Below are 22,640 nucleotides of genomic sequence, written 5' to 3'. Positions count from 1 at the left end.
AGTAGTCAACGGAGGTATTTGACCAGTGGGGCCCACCCGTCAGGTGACCCATCAATGTCTCCCGGCGGTGCTGTAGGTGGTTGTGGCGGCACGACTGACCGGAGCAGCAGCTATGGGCACGGACCTGAGGTGGAAGCCGATGGTGGGGTCGCTGGATGGCGGCGAGGTGCTGCAGGAGGCCCGGAGGTGGCCGGTGGCGAGCTCCTGGTTGGAGCAGGAGCAGTGAAGCGGCGGACCAGAGCTTCGTGCCACTTCTCACCCCCGGCTGCGCGGGGCAGGAGGCGCTGGGCTGGGCCTTGCGGGGGCGTCGGGCTAGCGGATCTGGTAGGGCAACGCGGGACTTGGCGCTGGAGCGAGCGTCGTCCTCCTGGTGGCGCAGTGCAGCTCGGGCGCTGTGGTTTGGGGAGGCTGGCGGGCGCGACTTTCGGTGGCGAGGAGGAGATGGGGAGCATACAGATCCGGGCGAGGAAGGCCGGTTCTCACCGGAATCGACACTAGTGGTGGCGGACGGAGCTCCATGGCGGCTCCTGGTGGTCCTGCGAGAAGAGAGGAGAGAGAGACGCGAGGGAAGGAAAGAGAGAGAGAAGAAGAGAGAGGTAGAGAAAGAGAGGGCGTCGAGGAAGAAGGGTGGGGCGACTGGAGCTGCTGCTGATGCGGGCGCTCGCCGGCTGCGGCAGGGAGCCACCAGCGTGAGGAGGAGGGAGCTCGGGGGATCTGAGGGCAGTGTGGTCGGCCGGACAATGTCCGGGGACACATGAGCAAATGTCCAGGGGGCATTTTGGACGATTATGGGTCAAAACCACCGTTGACTAGTGCCACATCAGCAGGAAGTCGAGAGAAACCACCCAGAGGTCTCTTTTAACCGGTATGGGTTTGTTCAGGGGGTGAAGGGAACATAAATATTGATCAGGGGGTAAAGTGAACCACACACCTTATTCAGGGTAGTAAAATGGATTTTTTCATAAAAATATAGCTCCAATTAAAGTTACCAATGAACGAAGACAAAATAGGGGATGCCTTCCGGGGGCATCCCCAAGCTTAGGCTTTTGGCTATTCTTGAATATCTTGGGGTGCCTTGGGCATCCCCAAGCTTAGGCTCTTGCCACTCTTTATTCCATAGTCCATCAAAGCTTTACTCAAAGTTTGAAAACTTCACAACACAAAACTCAACAGGAAATCTCATAAGCTCCGTTAGTGAAAGAAAACAAAACCACCACATAAGATATTGTAACGAACTCAATCTTTATTTATTTTGGTGTTAAACCTACTGTATTCCAAATTCTCTATGGTTCACACCACTTAATATTAGCCATAGATGCATCAAAATAAGCAAACAACACACGAAAAATAGAATCTGTCAAAAACAGAACAGTCTGTAGCAATCTGTAACTAACGCAAACTTCCGGAACTCTAAAAATCCTACCAAAATAGGAAGTTCTGTACAATTTGTTTATTGATCAGCAGCAAAAAGAATCAATGCAAAAGCACGTTCTGTGATTTATTGAATTTTTTCTCGTGAGCGCAAAGTTTCTGTTTTTCAGCAGAATCAAATCAACTATCATCATAGGTTATCCTATAGGTTCTACTTGGCACAAACACTAATTAAAGCATGAAAACACATCTAAACATAAAGTAGATGCAAAATTTATTACTAAACAGAAACAAAAATAAAAAACATAAATAAAATTGGGTTGCCTCCCAACTCGCGCTATCGTTTAACGCCTCTAGCTAGGCATAAAAGCGAAGATAGATTTAAGTACTGCCATCTTTGGCGCTTAATTCCTCAATAGAGCATTTATGATCTTTAGGGGTGTCTCCCTTTTTAGCAAAGATTAAACCTTTAGGCAAAAATTCAAGAAATTCGTTGGTAGCAAAAGGTTCCTTAACGATAGAGAGACAATTGGGATGAACACTTATGGATTTGAGATCCGCGTCTCCTTTACTAGAAGATTCACCCTTACTTTTAGGAACATAAATAAACTTAGCAGTTTTGGTAGGAGGTTTTGGAGTGTTTTTCATGGAAAAAAAACGCGGAACCTAAGTTGGTAATGATATCCTCAAGTTTACCGATTCTTGCAGAATCTAGATCTATTTTCCATTAACTATAGGTTCTTTCTTTTTAAGATTTTTCAAAGTAACTCCAACCCTAGATCCATATTGGGTAATGTGATTATGAATTTTTTTATCCAAATTTTCAATCAACTCAACAGTGGCAATTTTATTTTCAATAATCTCAAGCCGTTGCATAACATGTTCTAAAGTTAAAATAGTTCCATTAACCAAAAGAGGTGGTGGGCCAAACAAATCTAAAATAGCGTTGTAAGCATCAAACGTATGGCTACTCAAGAAATCCCCTCCGGTAACGGTATCAAGAACGCATCTATTCCAAGGAGTAATGCCTACATAAAAATTGCAAAGAAGAACGGAGGTAGAAAGTTTCCTAGTAGATCTATTTTGAGCATTGCAAATTATATGCTAAGCATCTTTTAAATTCTCTCCTTCCCTTTGTTTAAAATTGAGAATCTCATGTCCGGGAGTAATAACAAGGATAGGAGGACTAGCCATAACGACAAGGTAAACGAACTAACACACGAGCAAACAGAAAAAAGTCAAGCAAAAAAGAGAGAGAGAGATTGGAAAAGAGAGGGCAAATAAAACGGCAAAGGTGAAGTGGGGGAGAGGAAAACGAGAGGCAAATGGTAAATAATGTAAATGCGAGGGAGATGAGTTTGTGATGGGTACTTGGTATGTCTTGACTTGAGCGAAGACCTCCCCGGCAACGGCGCCAGAAATCCTTCTTGCTACGTCTTGAGCTTGCGTTGGTTTTCCTTGAAGAGGAAAGGGTGATGCAACAATAGTAACGTAAGTATTTCCCTCAGTTTTTGAGAACCAAGATATCAATCCAGTAGGAGGCTCCTCAAAGTCCCACGCAGCTACACAAACAAACAAAGAACTCGCAACCAACGCAATAAAGGGGTTGTCAATCCCTTCACAGCCACTTGCGAAAGTGAGATCTGATAGAGATAGTATGATAAGATAAATATATTTTTGGTATTTTATAATATAGATGCAAAAATTAAAGATGCAAATAAAAGTAGATTGAAAGCTTATATGATAAAAGATAGACCCGGGGGCCATAGATTTCACTAGTGGCTTCTGTCAAGATAGCATAAGTATTACGGTGGGTGAACAAATTACTGTCGAGCAATTGATAGAAAAGCGAATAATTATGAGATTATCTAGGCATTATCATGTATATAGGCATCACGTCCGCGACAAGTAGACCGACTCCTGCCTGCATCTACTACTATTACTACACACATCGGCCGCTATCCAGCATGCATCTAGAGTATTAAGTTCATAGGAACAGAGTAACGCATTAAGAAAGATGACATGATGTAGAGGGATAAAATCAAGCAATATGATATAAACACCATCTTTTTATCCTTGATGGCAACAATATAATACGTGCCTTGCAACCCTTTCTGTCACTGGGTAAGGACACCGCAAGATTGAACCCAAAGCTAAGCACTTCTCTCATGGCAAGAAAGATCAATCTAGTAGGACAAACCAAACTGATAATTCGAAAAGACTTGCAAAGATAACTCAAGCATACATAAAAGAATTCAGAGAAGATTCAAATATTTCTCATAGATAAACTTGATCATAAACCCACAATTCATCGGATCTCGACAAACACACTGCAAAAAGAGTTTACATCTAATAGATCTCCACAAGAGAGGGGGAGAACATTGTAGAGATCCAAAAAGAGAGAAGAAGCCATCTAGATAATAACTATGGACCCGAAGGTCTGTGGTAAACTACTCACAACTAATCGGAGGGGCTATTGTGTTGATGTAGAAGCCCTCCGTGGTCGATTCCCCCTCCGGCGGAGCGTCGGCGAAGGCTCCAAGATGGGATCTCGCGGATATAGAAGGTTACGGCGGTTGAAATTGTGTTTCGGTGGCTCTCTGGATGTTTTCGGGGTATGTAGGTATATATAGGAGGAAGAAGTACGTCGGTGGCCGCTCGAGAGGCCCAGGAGACAGGGGCGCGCCCAGGAGGGGTGGGCGCGCCCTCCTATCTCCTGGCTGCCTCGATTGCTTCTTGACTTGCACTCCAAGTCATGTGGATCACGTTCGTTCCAAAAATCACGCTCCCGAAGGTTTCATTCCATTTGGACTCCGTTTGATATTCTTTTTCTTCGAAATACCGAAATAGGCAAAAAACAGCAATACGGGTTGGGCATCCAGTTAGTAGGTTAGTCCCAAAAATGATATAAATGTGTAAAATAAAGCTCATAAACATCCAAAAGAGGTAATATAGTAGCATGGAACAATAAAAAGTTATAGATACGTTGGAGACGTATTAGAAGACCCCTGCAGCAGAAGGATCTGCAACCAGTCGCAAACAGGTCATCATCTTCGACCACGGTACAATTACCGCCACGCTGCTTCATCCTTTCTTGACACCAACGCTGAGAGGGCATGGACATCAATCCAACACACCTGCAACAGCCGTCGCCATCTTTGGCTTTGAGTACCGTGAAAAGTGTCCCTTCCGAAAGAAAGAGAACTCGAGTCATCCGACCGGTCCAGCAGTGCGGCCGGGCCATCCGCCCGGGCAAAGCAAGATCTCCCACCAGCATCAGCGCAGAGGAAGAAGAAGAACATCAGCAGCAAATCATACCAACAACGAAGAAGAAAGGTCTTCGTCTCGCTGCATCCATCGCCCATCTGAAGACCCAAACGGCCAGTGCCGATGGACCTCCAGCCACCATAGCCCGCGACCTCGACGAGATCCGGGGATACCCAACCCCGCTGGCTCCTAGACGCAGGCAAAAGCCTCGCCTGACCGCGAACGGAGCCCGAAGAAACTTATTCCGACGCGACACCACCGCAACGGCCTCGGTAGCGTCTCCCTCAACCCTAAGCCTACCACACACCCACCTAGCGAACAGACCCGAGGTTCCCCCTCCCTCGCGCCACCGGAGCGGCTGACGGAGAGAGAGGGAACCGACGGCGTCACCGACGGCGCGCAAGGGAAACCTGGTCACCTCCTTGATCGCCTCGTGCGATCCTATAATCGTGGGATTTCGTTTGGCGAGCGGAAGGGAAACTGTCAAACTGACGAGCATGCATCTGGAACGTCACTCTTGTAATTAAACTTTTATCTTCTATGAAAATATAGTACGCCACTGGCGTACTCTTGAAAAAAAAGAGGTCATCCACTGGATCAGGCTTGGCCACATTTCCCTTTTGTGTTCCTCCTTTCTTCTTCCTCAATAACAACTTACCAGTACACTGATATGTATGAACTAGTGAATGTGTCCTTGAGTGACTAGATCGAGTTGGTACCTAACAATTTTGGACTGCTGGATTTCTAACGGTAATAATTCGCTTGTTCTTGCCTTGTCTCACCCAATCGGTTCTACCATGAGCGCTGCTACGTGGCAGCACCATCAGCGTTTAGGCAATTATTTTTTATTCAAAAGCTGAAGCTAGCGCAGTTGGGAAGAAATATCGGCTGCAAATTGTGCATACGGTGTCGTCCGTTCTACCATAACCACGGCCGGCGCCTACCATGTCGCGTCGCGTCCCATCACTCTAGCCCACAAGTCTTGCCGTCGTACATGACCCATCTCTCCGACAACAGGGAAGACATGTGTTTCTTCTTCCGGCGCCGATTCATCAGCACAGGTCAGGGAAGGCACGTGTTTCTTATTCCGGTTTAGAAAAATGCAGCCGCCCACCATCTAGTAAATGCGAACTGTAACTGGCCAGTGGCCACCCTCATTGTATGGCTGATTTCATTGCGTTCACGCTCTTCAGCCACGGTTCGGCCCTGGCACTCTTCAACTCTCTCTACTTCTGGTCCCATCATTCAAGAGACCAGCATGAATGCATACGTGACAATGTTAAAATAACAAGGACGCAGAACAACGTGTTCGTTGAGCGTTGCATGCATCTGCACACCGGCCTGCCTCCACCGACACACCGTCGCACTATTTGCACTACTACGATTCACTGCGATTGGGCCAAAATGACATAGATAACATAGGTATGCCTTTTTTGCTTGAAAAGAAGAGGCATCTACGTCAAATGATGTACACAACCATTTCGTTAAACAAAGTACATAGTTCAATACAAATTCGCAAGCAAAGCCTAAAGAAAAGGAATAAACTGCCACAACTGATTAAAATAGGGCAGCATGACTAGACACTTATGCTATTGTTGGCTGAGTAACGACTAGATAAAAATAGGGCAGCTGGTTGTATGTATGCTCTGCTGCCGTCTTCTAGCGGTTGTACCCATAGGCTATATACTCCTTGATTTTCGCATGGCTAAGTAAAGACCACGTACGGATCCATCCAGACGACGGGAAGACCTGCAATTTTTTTTGATGATGTGTCTCTTAATATGATGTCATTTCGACAATTTCATATAGTCCAAAATAATGCACACACTCCGACTTGAATATGTGTCATTGTCTTAGGCTCTATCCTGTTTAACCATGTCCCAATAAACTGGAAATGCAATTAGGAGGACAAATATTAAACGACACATGTATTGTATGTCACAATTACTTGGCTTGTGGACATTCGAGGAGAAGATGTTGGATTGATTCGTCCTATCATAAAAATAGCACCATTTAATATCCTCCCATCTACGCTTTGTCAAGTTGTCCTTAGTTCTTGTGCATAAACCACATAAAGACCTTTATTTTAAAGGCACCTTAATTTTTTGAATATGAGGCGACTTTGGGATAGGACCAATGTGTATCAAATCTACATACATAGATTTAACTGAGAATACTCATGACATCGATAGTTTCCAATGTAGAGTATCTGACGCATCAGAAAGGATAACCTCCATACACCTATGCACGAGATGTAGCCATCTATCCCATCGTTCCCCCACCAGTACTGGCCCGAATACTTAAGGGAACATAACCTAGTATTGTACTAACAGAAGCGCCTTTACATAGGTATGGCGTGTGAACGGATATCCTTAGGACATCTTCAGCCGATCCTTGCAAATTTATTTATTTTCAGAATCCTCCTCAAGCTTAACTCCTTAAATTTTTGGAGGAGATGAAAAACATGAACCTAACCGAACTCTTAAATTTAACTCCTCAAACAAACAAGACTCCACATGGAAGTCTCTCTCCCTCTTCGTCTTCCTTCTTCTTTCTTCTTCTTTTCACGCGGCGAACGACAACTTTTCGGCACTTGATGATTCCCATGAGCTAACTACTACCTAGGATAGATGCTTCACAAAAGTACTTTGACATGGGGTCACCTTGCGTGATGTAAGCATGCAACAAAGTAATCAAAATTCGTCCTCCACGGTCAGTGGCTTGATGCTTCTTTGTACGAATGAGTTCTTCCTCTCACCCTTCTACTAGTGGCGCAATGACATGGACCGGAATGCAAGGATTCGCCGAAATCGGCGATGGTGAATGGCGACCGCTTTTTATGTAAGTTTTCTTCATGTATGTGAACTTTTCCTCTGTGTAGATGTTCCTCCTCGCGTGCTGCAGCTTGGCCAAGGAAGACGGTAGGTGCGCCGCCGGTCTAATGAAGGAAAAAGGATCGTTGGATTCTCGCTAGAATTTGGCGGCCTAGAGGTTGGCGGAGTTGCGGGGTGTTGGCCTGCGTGTGGGTTGGTCACCTGAGGCAAGGAACGCTGCGGGGGTGGCGCTGTTGTACAAGTGGCCGAGCAAAGGATATTTGAGGAGTTGGTTTGGCTGCTCAAATTTGAAAGAGTTGATACATTTCTCCTTCAATATACGAGGATATAAAAGAATTGGGAGTTCGGCTAGGTGTGGATTAACTCGATCCTCGGAAAACAACCTGAGGCGACTAGGGTTAGGACAGGTGGTTGTCGGTTGCCATGGGGTGAACTGCCTCCTCGGCGGCGGGCGGTCACCCTGTGCGTTCGGTTTATTCGGTTTACATGGTTCGATTTATACGGTTTTTCAGTTTGTACGGTATTGATACTTCGGTAAATATTGTATAAAATTAAAATACGGTTCGGTTTCGGTATATACCAAATTATTTCGGTATGGTTTCGGTATATACCATAAAAACCAAAGTTGACGCGAATTTGGAAATGACGTAATAATAATTAGCAAATTTATGACTCAAAACACATACTATTCTACACAAATAGTATATGACTATATATATAAGTATATATGCATGCATTGATTCATCTGTTGATGGTTATGGACGTGCTTAGCATTTTAAAAATAGAAAAATGACTATGTTACAAGAAAACATTACGTGCTTAGTAGTGCATTTGACTCATGTACAAGAAAAATGACAACTTGTATGGTTGTTCATCTCAAGAAATATAAATTTATTTTTTTACTTCGGTTTATTCGGTTAACCATTCGGTTTTTCGGTATATACCATAAAAACCAAGTTCAAATCGGTATGAAAAGTTCATACCATACCGAAACCAGAAACCATAAAAACCATAAAATTGGTTCGGTTTGGTTTATTTTCCGTATGGTTTTTTGGTTCGGTTTTTAAATGCACAGAGTGAGCGGGCGGCACCAGTAGGCAGCCGGAGGTTGATGCGGAGGACCTGATTGTAGTTTTAATCTGTGATTTGGGGGACCTCTTTGCACATGTCAGAGACCTATTTCTGATATAGAAATTTTATTTATATTTTTTTATAGCTGGCATGTGGGCCCATCTATCGTAACGTCCAAGTTAATGGTCCAACCTAACAGAGTTGACTTTTCCACCACGCAAGCCCTGCGGGTTGGCCATTCCGTTATTCGCAATTACCTTCGGCCCAAACGGTAACTAGTGCAATGTGTTAGGTCTTTGTGAAAAATTACCACAAAATGATACTCCCTGCGTCCCATAATGTATGACTTTTTTGTGTCAAAAAATATAGTACATTATGAGATTATGGGACAAATGATGTAGTTTTTTGTTAGGGCATCTCCAGCGGTAACTCGTAAAAATCTTTCCGCATTCGTCCGCGGACGGGGGGCCAGTTCGCAGACACGGATGTGGGAGGACGCCATCTGTCCGCAGCTCGGAGGGCCACCCGGCCGGCTTATATGCCGGAGAACTGCTCTTCGAAAGCCATCGGAAGAGTGTCGAAAATGATGAAGGAGGAGGTGGGCAGCGGTTCTTGCCCGGTGTCTAGCCTCGTTTAAATAAAGGACGGACGGGAGGAGCTCAGACATCATTGCGTTTAATGCCGACCCGCTTATGAACGGACGTGTGGTCGTAGTAGGTTTCTCGGCATCCATACGGGTTTAATAAAGGCATATGAATGCAGCGAGGAGATGTGTTTAGCTGGGCGTGCAATGGGCGACGCCCTCGGCCGACACGCCGTTTTAATGGTGGAGGCAGTGAGAGGTTGTGGTCGCCCTGAGGCGCCTTCAATGTGGAGCGGCGCGCTCTATAGCCACATGAATGCGGGCAGCTGGCGTCGGGTGAGAAGCGTGCGAGGGAGGGGGGTTAATGGGTCAGCGCGGTCAGAAGCGGGCTTGGGATTGGTCCGGACTCCCGCAAACCTACCCACTTTTGTATCCGGCTTGCAATAGAAAACTTGTTCGGACCACGCCACGAACTGATACAGGTTGGCGTTGGATGGCTTTTACGGTCCAGACAGCGTGATATAGACGATTCGGTTGCGGAAGGTTTGAGGATCGCGTTAGAGATGCCCTTAGCCTTAGGTCCCATAAAAGTGATCGTTTTTGGGAACACACGTGCTCAAGTGTGATAGATTATCTCCATGTGCAAACGAGGATGCTTGTACCCAGAAATCACCATTTCTTAATCTTCTACACATTTCCACGCCTATAAAATGCTCTCGGCCACCAGCCAACCTCGCACACTCGCACCACCTCCATCTACACTACTCAGAATGGAAACCACTACCACCGTCGCAAAGTGTTTTTTACCGGAGCCGGGAGCTACCGGTGATCTTGCCACCAATGAGATGCTGCCACATCTAAAGTTGTGGGACCATGTGTATGTGTATATGAAAATATTCATAGCAAAATATCTCTTGTATTTCTGATTTAAGTCTAATCAATGTCAGAATGATGCAGTACCTTTTAACATGAACCGTACGCATGCATGCATGCAGAATCTCTCCTCTCTTTCACACACAAATTCATCCATTTTATCTTTGTTTAAAATTTTAGATGTACAATACCTCTCACACTAATTTTCTATAATTGAAATATTTTATATATTCAAATTCCTGAACATGTGATCTGTAGAACAAGACCAATTTTGAATATATTTAAACTAGTTTAAGTTTTTCTATTTCAATCATATCAAAATTTAAATTTCACTTATTTCAAATTTACTTATTCGAAATAATTTGAATCGATTTTGAAACTAGTGAAAATTGAAATAAGTGAAATCAGTTTTCTGAAACTAGTTTGTTCAAACATGTCAAACTGATAATTTCAAAACATTTTGGTAACGAACGAAATAAGTATAATGGAATGAGTGAAGTCATTTCTTTTGAAATGAATGAAATCAATTTTATATTGAAATGATTGAAACCACTTTTCTAAATATAGTTTTCTTTGTGAGTTTCATATCCCAGTTTATGAAACTGTTTCTTCAAATGGAGTAACTGTGATGTGTTTTTCTGAAACTAATGAAATCTATCTTTTGTAATGAGTGTAATCAGTTTTTGAAATAAATTGAAATATAGTATTTCAATTGAGCGAATGTAATGTGTTTTCTGAAATGAGTGCCATTCCCCCCACCGCTAGCCCCACTGCACGTCACCATGCCCATGCTAGTCCTCCTGGTCGTCTCATCCATTCTACTGCTGCGAGCCAGAAAACCTCCCGCGCACCGCCTCCCACCGTCCCCGTGGGGTCTCCCGATCGTCGGTCACCTCCACCAGCTCGGCGCGCTCCCGCACCGCGCCCTGCACGCGCTCGCCGCGGCGCACGGGCCCGTCATGCTGCTTCGCCTCGGCCGCGTGCCCACCCTAGTCGTCTCGTCCGCGGACGCGGCGCGCGAGGTGCTGCAGCTGCAGGACCACGCCTTCGCCCACCGGCCCTCGCTCGCCATCCCGCGGCGGCTCCTCTACGGCTGCACGGACATCGCCTTCGCTCCCCACGGCGCCTACTGGCGAGGCGTGCGCAAGATCGCGATTTTTTTTCAAAACTATGACGTATTTTGTAGCAATTTCGGAAACTATAGCACAAAATGAAAAAAATGCAAAATTATGACCCTGTCGGCCACGTGGAGGCCGAAAAGGTAGTATTCGGCCAACTGTTGGCCGAAGTAGTGTTTTCGGCCGTGCCATGGCCGAAAAGTGCTTGAGCTGGCCGAAATGGCTGTTTTTGGTCTACACTAGGCCGAGAAGAACAGCAGCGACATAGGAGGAAGAAGCCACCGCTCGGACTTATCCAGCCTTTTCGGCCTACGGGTGACCGAAGTACACTTCGGCCTGGGCTGGGCCGAAAAGGGCCCATTTCGGCCACCAGCTGGCCGAAGCTACTATTTTCGGCCGGGCCACCACCGACAGCAACTCTTCGGCCCACCACAGCCCGTTTTCGGTCAACCGCGGGCCGACATCCTCTTTTTGGGCGAAGGCTGACCGAAAAGTCCCTTTTCGGCCCAAGCGAGGCCGACAGGGTCATAGTTTTGCATTTTTTTCATTCTGTGATATAGTTTCCGAATTTGCTTAAAAAAAGGTGATAGTTTTAAAAAAAATCCAAGATCGCCGTGCTCCACCTGCTGAGCCCCGCCAGGGTGCGCGCCTACCGCGGCGTGCGCGAGGAGGAGGTGGCCGAGCTTGTCCGGAAGGTGGAGCGGCAGGCACACGCAGGCGGCGGCGTGGTGCGGCTGAGCGAGCTCCTGAGCGGCTTCGCCAAGGACGTGAACGGGCGGATCGTGCTCGGGGTGCGCGCCTCGGGCGGGGCCGGGTGGCGCGCCAAGGTGGACGCGCTGCTCGAGGAGGCCAACGCGCTGCTCGGGGAGTTCCACGTCGGCGACTACTTCCCGTGGCTGGCGTGGGTGGCCGCCGTGGACGGGACGGATGCCAAGGTGAGCAGGGCGTTCGAGAGGATCGATCGCATCCTCGAGGAGATCGTCGTGGCCGCGAGCGCTGGCACGGGGGGACGCCACGTCGAGGCGTTCGTGCATGTGCTGCTATAACTGCAGAGTGATTTGAGCGGGGCCGGGTGGCGCTTGACCAGGGACAACGTCAAGGCTCTACTCGAGGTACGTAAGAGCATCTATAACCACGAATAGCTAATCTGAGCACCTATACGGCCGCAGACGCGTCCTGACATCGCCGAAGCTTTCAACCCTCGCCGTAACATAATTCTCAAATTTATGCACAACGATCATACAAGACAAATTCAATGATATAAAGTTAGTATAGGCCAAAATAAAATTCATAGATCAATTTAAAAAATCTCTTGCATTGTAGTAGGGTTATCAACGTATATGAACCAGACGAACTTGACACACGATTAACAATCATCAGTTGATAAAATGTAATCTGGTGTCAAGCTACCTCGTTCACACACCAATTAAGATTGATGGACCTAATGCAACAAGAGAGAAGCTTACCGACGTCTGCGGATGCGTCTATTTAAGCCGTCCGGCGCACGCCTCAAAGAACGAGGTGGGTCTAAACCGATAGTATTTTCGGATGATTTGTGTGGGTCCGGCTTGACAGAGCCTACATGGCGGGCGTCCGGGCGTGCTTGGTTGGGGGTTTAGTTCCACCTCGCCAAGCGAGGAGCCACGGATACAAAGGGTGGGATAACCGCAACAAGCATGGAGTTGCACAAACACATATTGCAACAAAATATATGTTGCAAAACCAGTTGATTCGTTTGCACGCTGTGTGCTGTATGATCAAAATTGGATCGGACGGCCGCAAGGAGGCCGACGTGCCCGAGTCATCAGTCGGTTGAGCGGAACGGTTTTCATGAAGTAAAATTGATAGCTATTGGCTAAGGATCAAGCATTGACCAGGCTCGTGAAATCTCAGTCCCATGCATGTGCGCCAGACGTACCGCTCGGTCGTTGCAGTGGGCCTGTGGAACTTGTTGATGTGTCATAATTTGGAAATCGCCGAGCTATAATAATGAGTACTTAATTTTTGTAATCAACGTCATCCGTACATTTCCTTCTCCTCCAAGAGCATATGTACGACTGACGCTCATCGTGTATCTGTATGGTCCCTTTTGTCCTATCTTCATGTTTCCAACGGAGAAGATTTTGCAAATTTTGCTTGCTCAACGTTTTCCGTCGGCGCACCGGCCGAACGCTCGGCCGGTCGCGTGCGCGACTAGTACAACTCCGCTTGAATAAAAACAGTGCCTGGGTGTCCACGTGACCACGATAGCCTAGCTCACCTGGCCCACAATCGCTCGTTCCTCTCGTCCTTATCCGGCGCAGACGCTTCTCGTCCACTCATTCACCCCGTTACTCATCTCCTACCTCCAGCGAACAGCCAAATCAAGTCGCCGGAGAAATCACCATGACCGCCCACAACCAGGGGCGCGCTCGTTGCCTTGTCCGCCGGCAACTGGATGCATGCCCTCTCCATGGCAACCACAGCCAGGGCTTCATTAGTTCACCATGACCAAGCTGCAATCGGCCATGGCGGCGACGAGTTTGTCCTGGAGCCGGAGGGTTGCTGTTTTTTGTTTGCTAGATCCACTCATTTTCTTTGGTACAACTCTTTTCTTTTTTGCTGCCATCCTCATTTGATTTGATGAACTTTTTTCATCTTTGCTGGAAGCGGTGTCCCGATTTGCTGGAACCAGCTAGTGGATGTGCTTCAAGGTTCACACCTCATCGGAGGAAGCTGCATCCAGTGGCGAGGAGGGCTGCATCCAATGTCGGTCAAACGCCGGGAGTTGCAACCATGTAAGCTGGAGCTACAACCGGTGACCAGGGGAGCTGCAAGAAGGGGGTGGCCGTTTTTGCTGATGTTTTTTTTACAGAACCAAAATTTTGTTTTTGCTGGAACCGATGTATTGCTTTGCTGAAACAGATGTAATTTTTTGCTTCATTGGCTGTAGAGCTCTCAAATGTTTCATGTCGTTTTTGCTGGAACCTAAGTTTTGGTTTGCTGGAAGCGTTATTTGATTTTGCTTCAATCGACCACTGGAATTCTGTAGGTACGATGCATGTCGATGGAGGCCAGCAGAGACGGCTACGCCTGCGGCAAGCTCGACGGCGAGGACGGAGGGGGGTGGTGCACCAGATGCTGCAACCGCGGGGGCGGGGAGCTTCAACCGCTGCCGACGGAGGCTCCGTGTCAGCCATGGCCAAGTTTGGCGGGGGATCTGACCACGACGGAAGCTGCAAACGAGTGAGATGGTTGGGAGGAGCTGACACGCGGCGAAGGAGGCAACCGACGGCGAGGGCAGCAACCGGTGGCGAGGGCAGTGACCGGCGTCGGGGGTGGCCAAGCCGGGTGGTGCTTCGGGTTCGGGGGCCTCGCTCATCCATGGCGGCTAGATGCGTACGCAGAGGAAGGAAGAAGAAGCTGCACGATTTGTTTATTTTTTTATGCCCGGATCCAACGGTCGCACGGCTCAAATCCAACGATCTGGGCTAGACCGGCGGAATGTTTCGACCGGCGCGCCGGTGCGTAGCGCTGCCCTTATTGATTTCTGAGGCCGACCTTCCCTTGTGTACAACTATAACTTGGTGCTGGTCTTTTTTAACTTTCTACTCTCTCCGTTCCTAAATATTTGTCTTTCTAGACATTACAAATGGACTATCACATACGAATGTATGTAGACATATTTTAGAGTGTAGATTCACTCATTCTGCTCCGTATGTAGTCATTTGTTAAAATATCTAGAAAGACAAATATTTAGAAACGGAGGAAGCATGAATTATTTGTGAGATGTTCTCCGGTTGTCCCTGTTTTGGAAAAGAGAAGAAATTATACTCTCCCAACATTACTTTGCACCATTATGAATCTAGCTTGACACCATAACTGAGTACGTGGTCTGTGATACCACATTGTTTTTAATAATTTTGACAGGACCTATTCGGAGCAGGGACAGACTCGACCATAATCGTTCTGGAATGGGTCATGGCCGAACTACTCCGCAAGCTACAACAAGAGATCAGGCGGCACTGCACGAAGAGTCACTCCCTTGTCATCACCGAGCAGGACCTCCCGGCAATGGAGCACCTTAGGGCCGTCATCAAGGAGACGATGCGGCTGCACCCGCCGGGGCCTCTCCTTGTCCCTCGCGAGTCCATGCAGCACACAAAGGTTCACTTTTACGATGTCCCGCGTGGGACAAGAATCATTGTGAATGCATGGGCCGTCGGCAGGGACCCGACGGTGTGGGATAACGCCGACGAGTTTCGACCAGAGCGGTTTGTCGACAGCGAGGTGGACTTCCGTGGGCGGCATTCTCAGCTCATACCATTTGGCGCAAGGAGGAGGATGTGCCCTGGGATCGGGTTCACGACATCCGTCGTGGAGCTGGCACTAGCGAACCTGGTGGGACAATTCAACTGGACAATTCCTACGTTGGAGAATAAGGCGTCGGCGGTGGTGGACATGGAGGAGGCCCCTGGGATCACGTCACGGAAGAAGGTGCCACTGTGTGCCGTAGCGGCACGGCCGGCGTAGTTGCATGGGTATTGTTTAGCAATAAAATTGGGCTATAGTACGTGTTGTCGGGTTTTGTTCTAAGGGATGTACTGTCAGCAAGATTTTAAATTTCGAAAGCAAAACAATTTTGGACCATTCGCATATTTCAAAAAATATTTCAGCTTTTGAGTTTGAAATTTCTTTTAATTAAAATGAATTTTAACCTAATAAAATTTGTGACAAAATTTATTTGAACCTGACTTGGAATTCTAAGGTTAAAAATATTTTGGACCCCACTGAAATATGTGAAATTTCCCTTAAATTATGTTGAAAATTTAACACCGTCGTAGGTGTAATTTGCTGAAACAACGTTTATTGTGCTGGTCACGTTGGATGCTAGTGTGATGACTAGTGACTATCATTGGGGATTGTTGACAATCATTTCAATCACGACCTTTCGGAAGCCGTTAGCAGCTGTCATCGGCATAGCATCCTCACATGCAAACTTAGTTGCAAATGGATTGGTTGGCAGTCATCTTATCACCGGGATTTTCTCTTAAAGCATCTCTAACAGAAGCTCAAGCCCAGAAGGGGCTTAAATTCTCAAAAGACAACTGAATTCGCATTTATTTTAGTTGCTCAAATAATTGAGAAGAAGCCTCCGCCGACTCTCAATTTTGGGCGGCCAAAAGCATCCACGCCGCACTGAGGGTGTTGCCTCCGGCGGCCACCACGCACTCATGCCGACACCCCGTAGCCCCCGCCGACCTCACGCCCTACTTCAATTCGCTCAGCCGTCTCCGGAATCGATGCATCTAGCCTCTGCCGCAGTGGCGAACTCGTCAACAAGAAGGGCCGCTGCGAAGCCATGCCCCCCGACCGCCCACGCAGACTCCGGAGCTCCGTACAACATGTCCTCGTCCCCTTGGTGCTCACCTCACAACGCTCCTCCTATCAACATGTCCTCGTCCTCTTGGCGCTCACCCTACGACGCTCTTCGGCACTCGGCCCGGCTTAGCCATCGGCCAACAATTTGTCGGCTCACCATTGCTGATGTTAAGATGCGACGTTGCTGGTGCAACGGTTATTGCCTGAAGTGCATCAGCATTGGCATATGCGGGTTCTATTTCCACTTCTCGCAGAATAGTAGAGCAACTCCTATTTAGCGCTGCAGGCGTCCGTTAGAGTGCAATTTGCAAACGGACGCCGGCAGCTGCCGCAGCTGGGCTCGGCCTGTTTTGCTTTTTTTTTTTCTTCTGTTTTTAGAGAAACATCAAAAAATTGCAAGAACGAGGGATCAAACCCAGAACCACATCGACGCATCTAGCCTCTGCCGTAGCGACGAACTCGTCAACAAGAAGGGCCGCTGCGAAGCCATGCCCCCCGACCGCCCATGCAGACTCTGGAGCTCCGTACAACATGTCCTCGTCCCCTTGGTGCTCACCTCACAACGCTCCTCCTATCAGCATGTCCTCGTCCTCTTGGCGCTCGCCCTACGACGTTCTTCGGCACTCGGCCCGGCTTAGCCATCGGCCAACAATTTGTCGGCTCACCATTGCTGATGTTAAGATGCGACGTTTACTGGTGCAGCGGTTATTGCCTGAAGTGCATCAGGATTGGCATATGCGGGTTCTATTTTCACTTCTCGCAGAATAGTAGGGCAATTCCTATTTAGCGCTGCAGGCACCTGTTACACTGCAATTTGCAAACGGGCGCCTGCAGCTGCCACAGCTGGGCTCGGCCCGTTTTGCTTTTTTCCACCAGGCCATGACCGCTTCTATGAATATTTACTTCAGTCACTTTATTTATTGACGACGTTAGTTCGGTTTTTCTTTTTCTTTTTGTTTTTTCCTCATCCTTTTTCAAATTCTGTGAACTTTTTTCAAAATCAATCAATTCCTTCTCAATTTTGGTGAACTTTTTTTTACATCCGATGAACTTTTTTCAAAATTGATAATTTTTTCAAATCCAATGAAATTTTTTCAGATTCGGTGAACATTTTTCAAAATCGATGAACTATTTTCAAAATCAATGAACTTCTTTCAAATCTGATGTACTTTTTTTTGAAATCCGATGAACTTTTTTCAAATCCAATGAACTTTTTTCAGATTCGGCGAACTTTTTTCGAAATTGATGAACTTTTTTCGAAATCAATGAACCTTTTTTCAAATCCAATGAAATTTTTTCAAATTTGATGAACTTTTTTAATATTACACGAACTTTTTTTATATTTGATGATTTTTAAAATTGCACGAGCTTTTTTCATATTTGATGATTTTTTTTAAATTGCACGAACTTTTTATAAAAACATGAATTGTTCTTCAAAATCCATGAACATAATTCACAAACATTCTCATATTATGAAAGTTATGCTTTCGTTTTCATAATAGTATATGTTACTCGCAAAAGGAAAAGGGTGAATATATTAACTAAACTAAGTTCAAATAACTCTACTTACAGATATTCGACAACTAACTGAGGGCGACCTAGTGGTTACCGGCTACATCTTCCATGGTCGTGTTCGCGGTTCGAAACCGGCTTCTCCCGTATATAAGCGATTCGTCTTTTTTTTTCCTTTCTTTTGCGTTTCGCTGTGCTTCAGTGCAAGTTAATGGGCTGGCCCGCTACAGGCCCCTGCGAGCGTCAACTAGCTTAAGGGGCGCTGAGGGCGCCAAACAGGAGCTCCCGCCTTTTGATGTTTGTTTTGTTTCGACATTTTTGCTGGACCCGTTCGATGCTGGGCTGGCCCATTACTGCTTGCCTTCGAGCGCCAGCTAGCCTAAGCGGAGCTCAGGGCGCCGAAGAGAATCTCTCTGAAGGCATCAGCAAATCATGAGCCGGTCTAGCCAGTTGTGTAACCTGTGTACTGCTGTGCCATGTGGCTAAGAGCACGTACAAACAAAAAAAGGCAACAAGGGCCGCGGTTATGTCACGCTTTATGCAGAGATAGTAGTTTTTTTGGTCTACTGTGAGACAATAGCTCGGCTCGTCTATACGGAGTCAGTAGTAGGCCGGCCCAGTAGCTTGCTTCGCTTGTTTCTTTAGTTTTTTCTAATAACTCTGTAATGGGAAAATATTTCACTTAAACTTTTAAAACGCTTATCATGTGTTTAAAAAATGTTCATGGAGTATAAAAAACATGCGTGCAACCTTATAAAAAAGCATATATCATCTATACAAATAATTATATCATTTAGAAAAACAAATTGTGAACAAATGTTTCTACAATGCACAAAAATGTTAGTGTCAATTTGAAAACAATTATGTGACATTTAAAAAAATAGCCACATGTCCCAAAAATATTGTTATGGCATTTAAAGTAATCTTAATGTAATGTAAAGAAATTTTAATTAAATATAAAAATGTTTATACCATCTAATAAAATGTTAATGTGTATTTTAAAAATGTTTAACATTTGTTCAAGAAATGTTCAAACATTAATTTAAAGAAATGTTTTCTTGTATTTGACATGGACAACATTCATTGGAAAAAGTAGACATGGACTGAGAATAATAAAAAATAAATAAAAACACATAGAAGAAGGAGAAGAAACACATGGAAGCTTCTAAACTCGGACCAAACAGGTCCACAGGAGCTTCCTAAAACCGTTCCTAAGAACTATAGTATTGGGCAGGCCGAGTATCCTCGCCCTAGAGGAGAGACAATTGGTTCTCTCTATAGGGAGACATATAGCTCTACCGGGCAGCAAGCTCCCTTTGACGGGTGAATCTTATTTGGCGCTTCTATCGCCAAATATAGTGTATTTCATACGTGAGACACACACACCCCTTGATAAATGGCTGGCCCATCTAGCAAATCATACTTGTTGGGAGCTTCTCCCGATGTTGGGAAACTTCCGGTTTTGTTGAAGATTCAAGAAACTTCCACCCCATTTTTATTTTTTTCCCTTTCAAATGTTTTTATCTGGTTTTGATTGTTTTTATAGTTTTTTCATCCCTTTTCTTTTTTCTTTTTTTGTTTCTATTAAAAATATGAAGTTCTTTCAAATGCGTGAACTTTTGTTAGAATCTCAAACTTTTTTCAAATGCATCAACTATTGACAAAGGTAGAGTATTTTCTAAATTTTGTGAACATTTTTAGCAAACGATTTTCATATTTTTGGGTCATATTTCAATTTGTGAAAATGTGAATATTTTCTAAAATTCTCAAATAAAAATCAAATGCACGAAAAATAATCAAGTGAACCATTAGTTTTTTCAAATCCATGAACTCTTTTGTATCATAATCTTTTTTTGAGCATGCAAACTTTTTTGAAATTCATGAATTTTATTCTTATGTGCGATTATTTTTTGAATGTGGAATAATTTTAATTCCATAATTTGTTTTTCAATTCCATGAACATCTTTCAAATCCATATTTTTTTATTCAAAAACTATTTTGAATTTGTGAATATGTTTTAAATACACAAACATTTTTTTGTATTCATTATTTTTTCCCCAAATCCATGAACCATAAGAAATGATGCTATTATTTCTTAAGCTAGTAATAGAGGAATGGAAAAAGGCAGCTAAGCTGACTAGAGATAGCGAGCGAGCAGACCAAGGGTTTCAAGCCAACGTGACAAAAAAGATCTAGCCAAACGTGCAATTCCAATCTAAATCTATCTTTTGGCCTCGACTCCTTAAGCTTGCATGTGGGTGCTACCTGTGTGAAACTTTTTTTCTTTTGAGAAAAAACTGTGTGAAACTGGGCTTGAAGTGTCGATTAGGGGCTCTCCCTTTGACAACACCATCCAAAGTACCCCACTTGTTCATTGCGCCAAGCCACTTTGGCGACGCATATTTCTCTCCCGTATTGTTACCCTTCCGAGAACGACTACATCTTACTTATTACGAGACGGTAGATTGCCTAGCCACGATGGAAACCATTAGCAGTTGGACTAGTACTGGTACATTACCTTTACGAGTATTTGTTTGGTACTTTTCTATTTTGTTTTTGATTTATGTTTCTATTTTTGAGATATTCTAAATACATATATTTGAAAATAATAATTTACTTAAATTTTTAAACAATGTTATTCACGCATTTAAAAATGTTCATGCAGTGTAAATAAAATGTTCATTTAACTTTTAGAAAATTTTGATAGCATTCAAAGAATATGTTCATCACAATTAAGAAATATTCATGCATTTCAAAAATAATTTTACGATATTTAACTTTTTTTAATAAAATATACGCAAAATGCATGTGTAATTTTTTTTTAAAAAATAATAATTGTTTTCGAAAAATATGTTTGTGATTTATTTATAAAATGTTCCATACCATTCAAAATGTTCATATCATCTAAAAACTGCTCTGACAATTAAGTAAATGTTTTGGACGTTTTAAAAATTTGTTGCAGTATGTAAAATATTCAATGTGTGTTAAATAAGTATTCACCATTTAACATTTGTTCCAAAATGTTGAACGTGTATCTGAATTTTTTTGACATGTGTTAGAAAAATGTTCACCATGTACTAAAAAACGCTCAATGTATTTCCCGCAAAAAAAACGCTCAATGTATATCTGAAAAATGTTAAATTTGTATATGAAAAATCTTCAGCGTGCACTTAAATAAAAGGAGGCATGTATTTGAAAAATAAATAAATGAGGAAAAACGGAAAAAGGAAACCATTGAAATCGAATTGAAAAGCAGCACAAAACCAAAAGAAACCCTGAAGAAGAAGAAGAAAAACAAAAAAACTAAAGGAAACCTCTGAAAACCAATAGAAAAATACACAGACAGAAACGAAATTGAAAAACACCAGTACATAGAACGTTTCCTTCTTTTTTATTTGAGAACATAGAACGTTTCCTTCTTTTAGAGAAACTGCTTGAGGCGAGGCCATCTTCCGCAGTAGGCGAGATAAAGCGGACCTTTCGGCGCCTCCACCCAGTCCACGCACGACCGACCACACACACGGTCCACGCGCACCAAAGCAGAGCAGAGTGACAGCAGCAACACGCGACACGCTTCCGCTTTCCTCGTGACCGCGAAGCGGACAAAAGGCTGACGCTCGAGTTTGAGACCACCGTCGTGGCGACCGGGCCGCCGGTGGAAGGATCATTGAAGCCTTGACCGGAGACCGCCCGTTCATTTCCCCCGGCCGGCTGTCTTCTGAGCACACGGGCAGGCAGCGGCCACGAGCACGTACCAGATACGGCAGCACGCGCGTGCAGACTGCACAAGGGATGGGTCATGGGTGGACGGTGAGTTAATTTGCTACCAGGAAAGGGGCGGAAGCAGCGGGGCGCAGGCGTTGGCGCAAGGCTGCCTGCCGGCGCATGCAGACACCCCCCGATGCTGCCTGCCTGCCGCGCCGAGCGCCGACCCGCTGCACTCTGCTCGTCGGGGAGCGCGCGTACTCGCCCGGCGCGGGCACCGCATTCAACCAGCTATATCGATCTTTCGATGTCCTCGCAGGCACAGCTGGACGTGGCTGCGCAGTGCTACTGCGCGCAGCACCGACCGAGCTTAGTTTGTTGCTGTGTCCCGGTGCGTGTCAGAGCTAGGAGGAAGCCACGCACGGCGGCCGGCCGCGTTCACGCTTGTAGCGGAAACTGGCCACCGCCAGCCGCGCCGCGTGATGATGGTCGAGCCTTCGGTGCGCCTTCCGTCAGTTCCACGCCATCTCCACGGCCGCCCTGGTCGCTGGCGGTCGCTCGCTCACCCACTCCGATCGGCGCCCCCTTTTCCATTAGTTTTTCTTTGGGTCCGAATAACTGCCACACGTGTGGCGTCGACGGAAACCAGCCCGCACGCCTCGTGTGGCATGGACGGAAACCGGCCCGCACAACCACGTCCGCGCGCACAAAAGCACGGCCCGCACGTTCGTTGCGTGCCAACCCCGTCCGCACTGCCTCGTCCGGGCAAGCCGACCCGCTGCCCGCACGACCAAGCAGTTCACGGCCTCCGATCAATCCCCTCTCTCGTCTGCCGCCATCGTCCCCCACCTCTCGAACCCCGACCTCCGTCGCTGGCCTTCTCTGGTTGCCATGGCAATCAGAGCACATCCATAGGGCACTCCCACCTCAAAACCACACCCCAAC

General features: G+C 45.8%; 1 long non-coding RNA gene and 1 pseudogene across 1 annotated transcript; both read left to right on the top strand.

Moving 5' to 3' along the window:
- LOC119309748 overlaps nucleotides 1-15,629 on the top strand; it is a 47,522-nt pseudogene extending 31,893 nt beyond the window's left edge.
- On the top strand, nucleotides 13,415-14,815 carry LOC119310841. Its single transcript, XR_005150769.1, has 2 exons — nucleotides 13,415-14,023; nucleotides 14,149-14,815. It is a non-coding gene; the product is annotated as an uncharacterized LOC119310841 (long non-coding RNA).
- Nucleotides 15,630-22,640: the final 7,011 nt, after the last annotated feature.

This window comes from Triticum dicoccoides, chromosome 5B (assembly GCF_002162155.2).
Source record: "Triticum dicoccoides isolate Atlit2015 ecotype Zavitan chromosome 5B, WEW_v2.0, whole genome shotgun sequence".
In the NCBI taxonomy this organism is placed as follows: domain Eukaryota; kingdom Viridiplantae; phylum Streptophyta; class Magnoliopsida; order Poales; family Poaceae; genus Triticum; species Triticum dicoccoides.
Note: the sequence above shows the minus strand (reverse complement) of the source record. Positions and strands in the feature narration are given on the sequence as shown.